The sequence below is a fragment of the Solanum tuberosum genome, unplaced genomic scaffold, assembly GCF_000226075.1.
Source record: "Solanum tuberosum cultivar DM 1-3 516 R44 unplaced genomic scaffold, SolTub_3.0 scf01128, whole genome shotgun sequence".
In the NCBI taxonomy this organism is placed as follows: domain Eukaryota; kingdom Viridiplantae; phylum Streptophyta; class Magnoliopsida; order Solanales; family Solanaceae; genus Solanum; species Solanum tuberosum.
This window is the reverse complement of record NW_006240137.1, coordinates 1-7,651: the sequence shown is the minus strand read 5'-3', so window position 1 is coordinate 7,651 and position 7,651 is coordinate 1. Positions and strand designations below refer to the sequence as shown.

Sequence of the window (7,651 nt, the reverse complement as noted above, 5' to 3'; positions counted from 1 at the left end):
GTACATACTCATTGGGAGAATAACGAGATGAAGGTATTTTCTCTCTAGTAGATCTTCTGAGAGAACTCTCTGGAGCATCAATAATAGTTGGTTGCTCACCAACCACATCGTTTTGCACTAGAGCATCAGCGGCATACTGGTCATTCTGAATATAATCACCATTTTCAATATCAACTTGTTTACATCATTTTGAAGATTCTCACCTGGTGAATAGTCAAAGGTACTGGATCAACATCAACTAAGTTGTCACTACTTTGAGAATCAACTTTCTCAACTTTGTCAAGATCTTCAATTGTTTGGTCTTCAAAGAACACAACATCACGGCTTCTAACAAGTTTCTTCTCAACTGGATCAAAGAAACGATAGCCAAATTCATCTTGACCATAACCAACAAAGATACATTGCTTAGTTTTAACATCTAACTTTGACCTTTCATCCTTAGGTACATGCACAAAGGCTTTACACCCAAAAACTTTAAGATGATCACAAGAAACATTCTTACTAGACCAAACTCTGTCAGGGACATCACCATTCAAAGCAACAGTAGGAGATAAATTGATAACATATGCAACAGTATTAAGTGTTTCTGCCCAAAAGGAATCTGGCAGCTTAGCATCTGAAAGCATACATCTAAACTCTCTCAACAAGAGTTCTATTCATCCTCTCCGCCAAACCGTTTAGCTGAGGAGTCTTTTGAGGAGTTTTTTGATGCCGAATACCCTGCTCTCTGCAATATCTATCAAAAGGGCCAATTTACTCACCACCATTATCAGAACGAATGCATTTCAATTTCTTCCCTGTTTGTCTCTCAACCAAGGCCTGAAAACTCTTGAACACATCAAGTACCTGATCCTTAGACTTCAAAGAAAATATCCAGAGTTTGCGTGAATAATCATCAATAAAAGTCACAAAATAAAGTGCACCACCATGAGACCTTACCTTAAAAGGACCACACAAATCAGAATGTACCAACTCCAACAAATCAAACTTTCTTGAAGGCGGATGACTCTGAAAAGAAACTCTCTTCTGTTTACCTGCTAAGCAATGAACACACTTGTTCAACTTTGCCTGTTTCACTCCAGAAAGCAAATTCTTCTTAGCCAAATTGTCCATCCCCTTCTCAATCATATGACTCAGTCTTCTATGCCATAATAATGATGAAGTATCATTCTCCACCAAATTCACTGAGCCTCTAAAAATGGAGCCTTGAAAAACATACAAGTTAGACAACTTATCAGTTTTACTTGTGAGAGCGTTGGAATGAGAGAAGAGAAAGGTGAGAAATTGGGGAAAAAATTGGAAGAAAGAGAAAATGATTTCTCAAATAAAATTTAGGGAGTTTAATTTAATTTTTCCATTTTTTTTCCTATGTGGCAATTAAAAGTGACGTGGAATTTGAGGTGTAGTGGTTGTATTACACGCACCATTGACCTTATGAAAAAGGGGTTCAAAATACCAAGTTTCAATGAATTTAGGGGTTCAGTTGACAAAGGGTTAAGTAAAAGGGCTCAAAATACAAACTTATACAAGTATAAGAGTCCATCAGACCATTTCGCCTTTAGACTTTGACCTACATCTACTTTTATCTCTGTCACTCTGACCTCTGAACTAGTTTCTCCCCCTGTGTTCAGTAAACAAAACATCGAAGTGTGAAGTAGAAGATGATGAGGCCTGAGATCTTCTTCTCATCTCTTCATTCAAGACACCACTCTTAGCATATTCCATAGTCACAACACCACTGGGAGCAGAATTAGTCAAAGAAACTCGAAGAGTTTCAAAAGAGTCTGGCAGAGTATTAAGAAGCCATAGTCCCTGTATTTCTTCATCGAATTTTACATTCATTCCAGATAGCTGGTCAAGAACACCCTGAAAATCATTAATATGATCAGAAATAGGAGTGCCCTCTTTATACCTGATATTCATCAATTGTTTCAATAGAAACAACTTATTGTTGCCAGTCTTCGAAGCATAAAGCGTCTCGAGCTAGTCCCACAAACTTCTGACATGCGTCTCATTCACAATGTGATTTCGAACATTATCTTCAACACATTATCTAATATAGCCACAAACCTGCAAGTGCTCAAATTCCCATTCCTCATCCGTCATTGATTGGGGTTTATTAGAGGTAAACACAGATAAATGCATTTTCTTGACAAATAGAAGATCTTTCATCTTGCCTCTCCAAATATGATAGTTACTACCATTCAAAAAAACCATCTTGCTCATATTTTCCTCCATAATTCAAATCAATAATCAACAACAACCAATGCTCTGATACCACTTTGTTGGGAAAGACAAGGCATTAACAAAAATGCCAGATAGGATAGCAGCGGAATAATACCCAAATCTAAACTTTCCCTTTTAATTTGAACTAAGAGAAGACAAACCAATCAAGCAATATGAAGAATGGACAGCAAGTATATCAACCAAACTAAAGCAACAAGAAAAGAATAAACCAATCACACAAGACACAACAATTTACGTGAAAAACCCTTCGATGTGAAGAGTAAAAAACCACAGGACCAAAAGCTCCACTATAAACACCAAGAGTTATAAAATTGTTCTCCAAAATTGGCCACAAAACAAGCGCCAAACAACGAGCAATAATAAATCAAGATTGCACCAAAACTAGAGATTTAAAGAAGAGATTTCACCCCAAACGCGTTACTGTTCACGCCCTCAAATCAGAAGCTACAGACCTCCAAATCCGATCTCCACCGTTGAATTGCAAGAACCAGATGCTGAGAACTCCCATTTCAAATTTGAGTACGATCCAACGGTTAACGAAGCGGCAAACTCTGTCTCAAGCGGACTGCCTGAGCAGAAAATTTCCAGAAGCAAAAACGGAATTTTTCTCTTTTTCTCTCAATCTCTAAAACGAATCTCTCTTGATTTTTCTCTCTTGTGTTTCTGAAAATAAGACCAAATAAGCCTTATATATGCCACATAATATTTGGGTTATGGACTAAAGTGGGCTGATCCTAATAAGACTTTTATTTATCCACATAGGAAGGAAAAGAAAAGATCCTAAACCCAACAGATTCTTGAGTAGTTCAGCCATTGCCCACTCGAATGTATTTGATGTCGCATCAGTCCCTGCTACAAATAAGTCCTGTGGAACTTACTAGTATGAGATCTTATGATGTCGGTGCCATATAATAATCAAGTGAAAGATTCCAAAACATTTGTTCCTTCCAATGAAAAGAAATTGAAATTCTGCTCAAGTATTTAATCAACCCACCATACAACTTGTAGAGACATACAACTAAATTGTCAAAATCAGGGGTGGAAATGTACTGATAATTCGAATTTGATAACATTAGCTCAGACATAAATATTTGTTTTAAAAGTTTATCAAAAAATGACTTCATGTATAAGTAAGTGAATCTAGTTGAGCTTCAATATAATATGGATATCGCACGCCGGGTGAAAAACCAAATAAAGGGAGGATAAATTAAATGTTAGTTTAAACTGTATATATTGTGGATGGTCTATGTTTGCTAAGACTATATGTGCTCAAGATTTGCAAATTGGGAGAAAGGACAAATATATCCCCGTACTATCGTAAATGATATGCAGATACCCATCGTCATACTTTTGGGACATTGGTGCCCTTGCCATCGAAAAACAAGAGCATATATACCCTTCACTCTAACGGAAGACTAAATAGGGACACGTGGTGCAATCTTATCCGTCGGGTCGGCGGATAAGATTATGACACGTGTATGTCCGTTAGTATAAAGGGTATATATACTCTATTTTTTGGACGGCAGAGGCACCAATGTCCCAAAAAGTATGACGAAGGGTATCTGAATACCATTTACAATAGTTCGGGGTATATTTGTCCTTATTCCCTTGCAAATTTAAAGGACGAATAGTGCTCAAATTTTATTTGATGGACCATAAGGGATAATTTTGGCCAAAAACTCTTGAACTTATAGCTACATAGCTTGGAGCTACAGGCTTTCTTAGATTTCATTCTTGTTAACTAATCTGTGTCGTCTTGAGACCACAAGTTCCAAAAATCTTTCTAAATTTTGTATCTAATCAAATATTAGGATGGAGGGAGAAATATTCTTTCTAGTTCTCAAGAATTTCAATTCAATATGGCAAATATATAAATAAAAATGGAATGTAACTGAGGATTGGAGAAAGAGGGGTAGAAAATAAACCAGAATCAGATGTTCGATATATTTCCTGTCGATTTCTTGAGGGCAAATGTTGAGAAGAGAATCTAAAAAATCAACATTTTCATGGTTTCCCAGTTTCCTTTCATTTAGCCGCTCATCAACTAATCCACTCATAAGTTGAAGAACCTTTGTAAAATGAATTGTCAGGCATCGCCTTCTACCTTGTGGATCAATCTTCTCGAGAAAGGGAAAATAGTCGACCAAATTGGGTTTACCAGCCTCAACCATGATGTTCATAATTGGACCATGTTTTTTCGCGAGTTGAGCAAGTGATATGTGAGGTTTGTCACCAAGCAAATGAAGATTTCCAATGATAGGCAAAGGAAAGGGACCTGGTGCAACTCTTTTGCTTCTTCTAAGTGAAAAAATAACAACTCCATGCACCAAAAAATAAGCAAATAATAGTCCTAGCAAAATGTTCATGTAGTCCATTTTTCTCTATATTTTCTTCACTTATGAACTAGCTAGGGAATTAATATATATACTGGTTTTAGTAGGAGTCTGATCTGTTAGGTTTTGGAGGCAATACCCCGCTTTCCGGTCCCTCTCGTATTAGGAGAAGGTCCTTCTCAATGCTCTAATCTCAAGGGGTGGGCATGGTATGGTAAATACTGAATACTACATTCACACAATTCATATATATGTAACTATATAATACTAGCCAATCTATAAAAATATTATTTAAATGTTGAAATGTTGACTACTCTATCTTGATTTAAATATTCTATTTGGACAATTGTTCATTAAGAGAATTGTATGTACTTTATTTTGAACATTTTTACATGTGTAAGGTATTAGTATGATATAATTGAGACGTAGACTTGCCTTTTATTTATGGGAAAAGGGTATGATATGCCCCTCAATTTTGTCATTTAAAGTTGATATACCCCTCGCTCCGAAATTGGCTCATATATACCACTATTGTTACACAAATGGTTCACATATACCCTTTCCTCTAACGGGGTGGAAAAAAATAATTTTAAATTTTTTAATTAATTTTTTCATTTTAAAAAAATAATCCATGTAGGGATATATTTTATCCTTCTCACAGGTTTTTTTTTTTACCTTTTTAATTCAACGACTAATTTGAATTTATTATTTTGATGGTCAAATTTATTCTTTTCACTTATTTTCTTTTAATCTTTACTATTGATATCCTAATCCTTTTACATATATAAATACTAAATTAATTACAATAGCAAAAAAAAAAGTAGTTTTAATTTTTTTTCTCTTTTTTTTTTAAATTCACAGTTCTTTCATTTTATTTCTCTCATTTTACACTAAAGAATGAAAGAAAATTAAAATAAGAATAGGAAATTGAATGAAATTCAAATAATAATAATAATCAAAGAAGTCGAAAAATAATTTATGTGTGAAACAAATCAAATACATAAATTTTTTAGAAATTAAAAATCAAAAAAATTAATTTAAAATTAATTTTATCACTTTTGTAACGGTAGGGGTATATGTGAGTCATTTTTGTAACGGTGAGGGTATTTGTGTGCCAATTTTGTAACGAGAGGAATATCAGCTCTAAATGACAAAGTTGAAGGGTATATCAGGACTTTTTCCCTTTATTTATTTTAGTTGGCTTTGCCAGCATTTGATTTTAAAAAAAGAAGATATAATTGAGATGTTTCTTGAAAAGCCAAAGTCATAATTCTTCATTATACGAATATATGTAAGTTGAAGTTGATCAAACTTTGGTATCTGATTCACTGCACGGCAAAATACCAAAACTGAACTTTAAAATAGTAAACCATACCAAATTAATTTGGCATGGTAATGGTATGGTATTTTTTAAAAACCAAAAATCAAAATTACCGAATTTTTCAATAGCATACCATACTGAAAGGTCCAAGTACTAACCGTATAAATCTTTTATGATGTATCTTATTTGAATATCACTATTTAATTTGTACTCTCTTTTTTTAAAATATTTTAGACATGCAACTAACTTCAAACAAAGATGTCAGAAGTTATATATAACTGAAGTTCACACAAGAATACCTGATTTTTTAAGAGGTATTTATTTGTATATCACTATTTAATTTGTATCTATTTTTTTTTAACTTTTAGACATGCAACTAATTTCAAACGCGGATGTCAAAAGTTATATATGGTAGAAGTTCACACAAAAAAAAGATATTTTATGAGGTACCTATTTAATTTGTACCTATTTTCTTAATTAGTTTTTTTTGAACATTTTAGACATGCAACTAACTTCAAACAAAGACGTCAAAAGTTATATATGGCTGAAGTTCACGATGAATACCTTATTTTTTATGAGGTATCTTATTTGGATATCACTATTTAATTTGTACTTATTTTTTAATATATATTTTTTGAACATATTAGACATGCATCTAACTTTAGGCAAAAATGTCAGAAGTTATATATGACTAAAGTTTAAGCAAAAATATGTTATTTTTTATGAAGTATCTTATTTGGATATCACTATTTAATCTGTACCTATGTTATTTAAATATTTTAGACATGCACCTAACTTTAGACAAAGACGTCAAAAATTATATATGGGTGAAGTTCATACAAAAATTCCTAAATAAGTGTTTGAACTTTAGACAAAAATGGCTAGAATCAATCACATATTTTGATTTAAAAAAATGTTGAATTTTAATCATATATATTTGAAGTACAAACAAATTGTGTGAACTTTAGCCATACCTATGCAAACTTTATCCATAAAAATATGGACGGCTCAACATAGTTGGTGACCTAGAATCAAAAGTGTAGTTAAAGGCTTGAAATTTTTTATTTGAAGGCAATTTTCTTAACCTTTTGAGATGCAAAATTATTAGTGACTTCTTATTTGAACACCTCTATTTAATTTATACACAGAATGATCTTAGGAATTTTTTTATCTATTTTAATTTTGAAAACATTTTTTTCGAATATGCAACTACTACATAAATTATTAATATTATTTTGTAATTAAGCAATATATGAATTTAAAAATAATCTGGTCTTTTTATGTGATTGAATATATTTAATCAAAATATTATATTCTCTGTACTATTTTTATTATCAATTTTAATTTAAAAATTAATCTAAATTATTAATATCTTAGTGACATTATGTTTTTAAAGATTCATGGTGAAGGCAATGTTCTTTTTGGGGAAATCACGCGGATAAATAAACATATCTAGTTAATTTGCTAACAAATTATAGTTTCCATTAATTACCACTTGCAACTTAATTTTAGCTATAATTACTGTGACTCTCTTCCTCTCTCTCTCTCGCCTCTCTCCTCTCTTATACATATACAAATGCAAATTGATATGATTTTATACAATTTATTCATTGATACAAATTGTATTTCGTTAATACAATTGTATTCATTGATACATATACATACTAATTATATATATACAATTATGCATATATACAAATACAATCATTGATACATATATTACTCTTATTTAGAAGTGAGAGTTGGAAAG

At 32.4% G+C, this 7,651-nt stretch overlaps 1 pseudogene; it reads right to left on the bottom strand.

Moving 5' to 3' along the window:
- Positions 1 to 4,622, bottom strand: part of LOC107059309 (geraniol 8-hydroxylase-like) — a 7,437-nt pseudogene extending 2,815 nt beyond the window's left edge.
- Between the last annotated feature and the right edge of the window lie 3,029 nt (positions 4,623 to 7,651).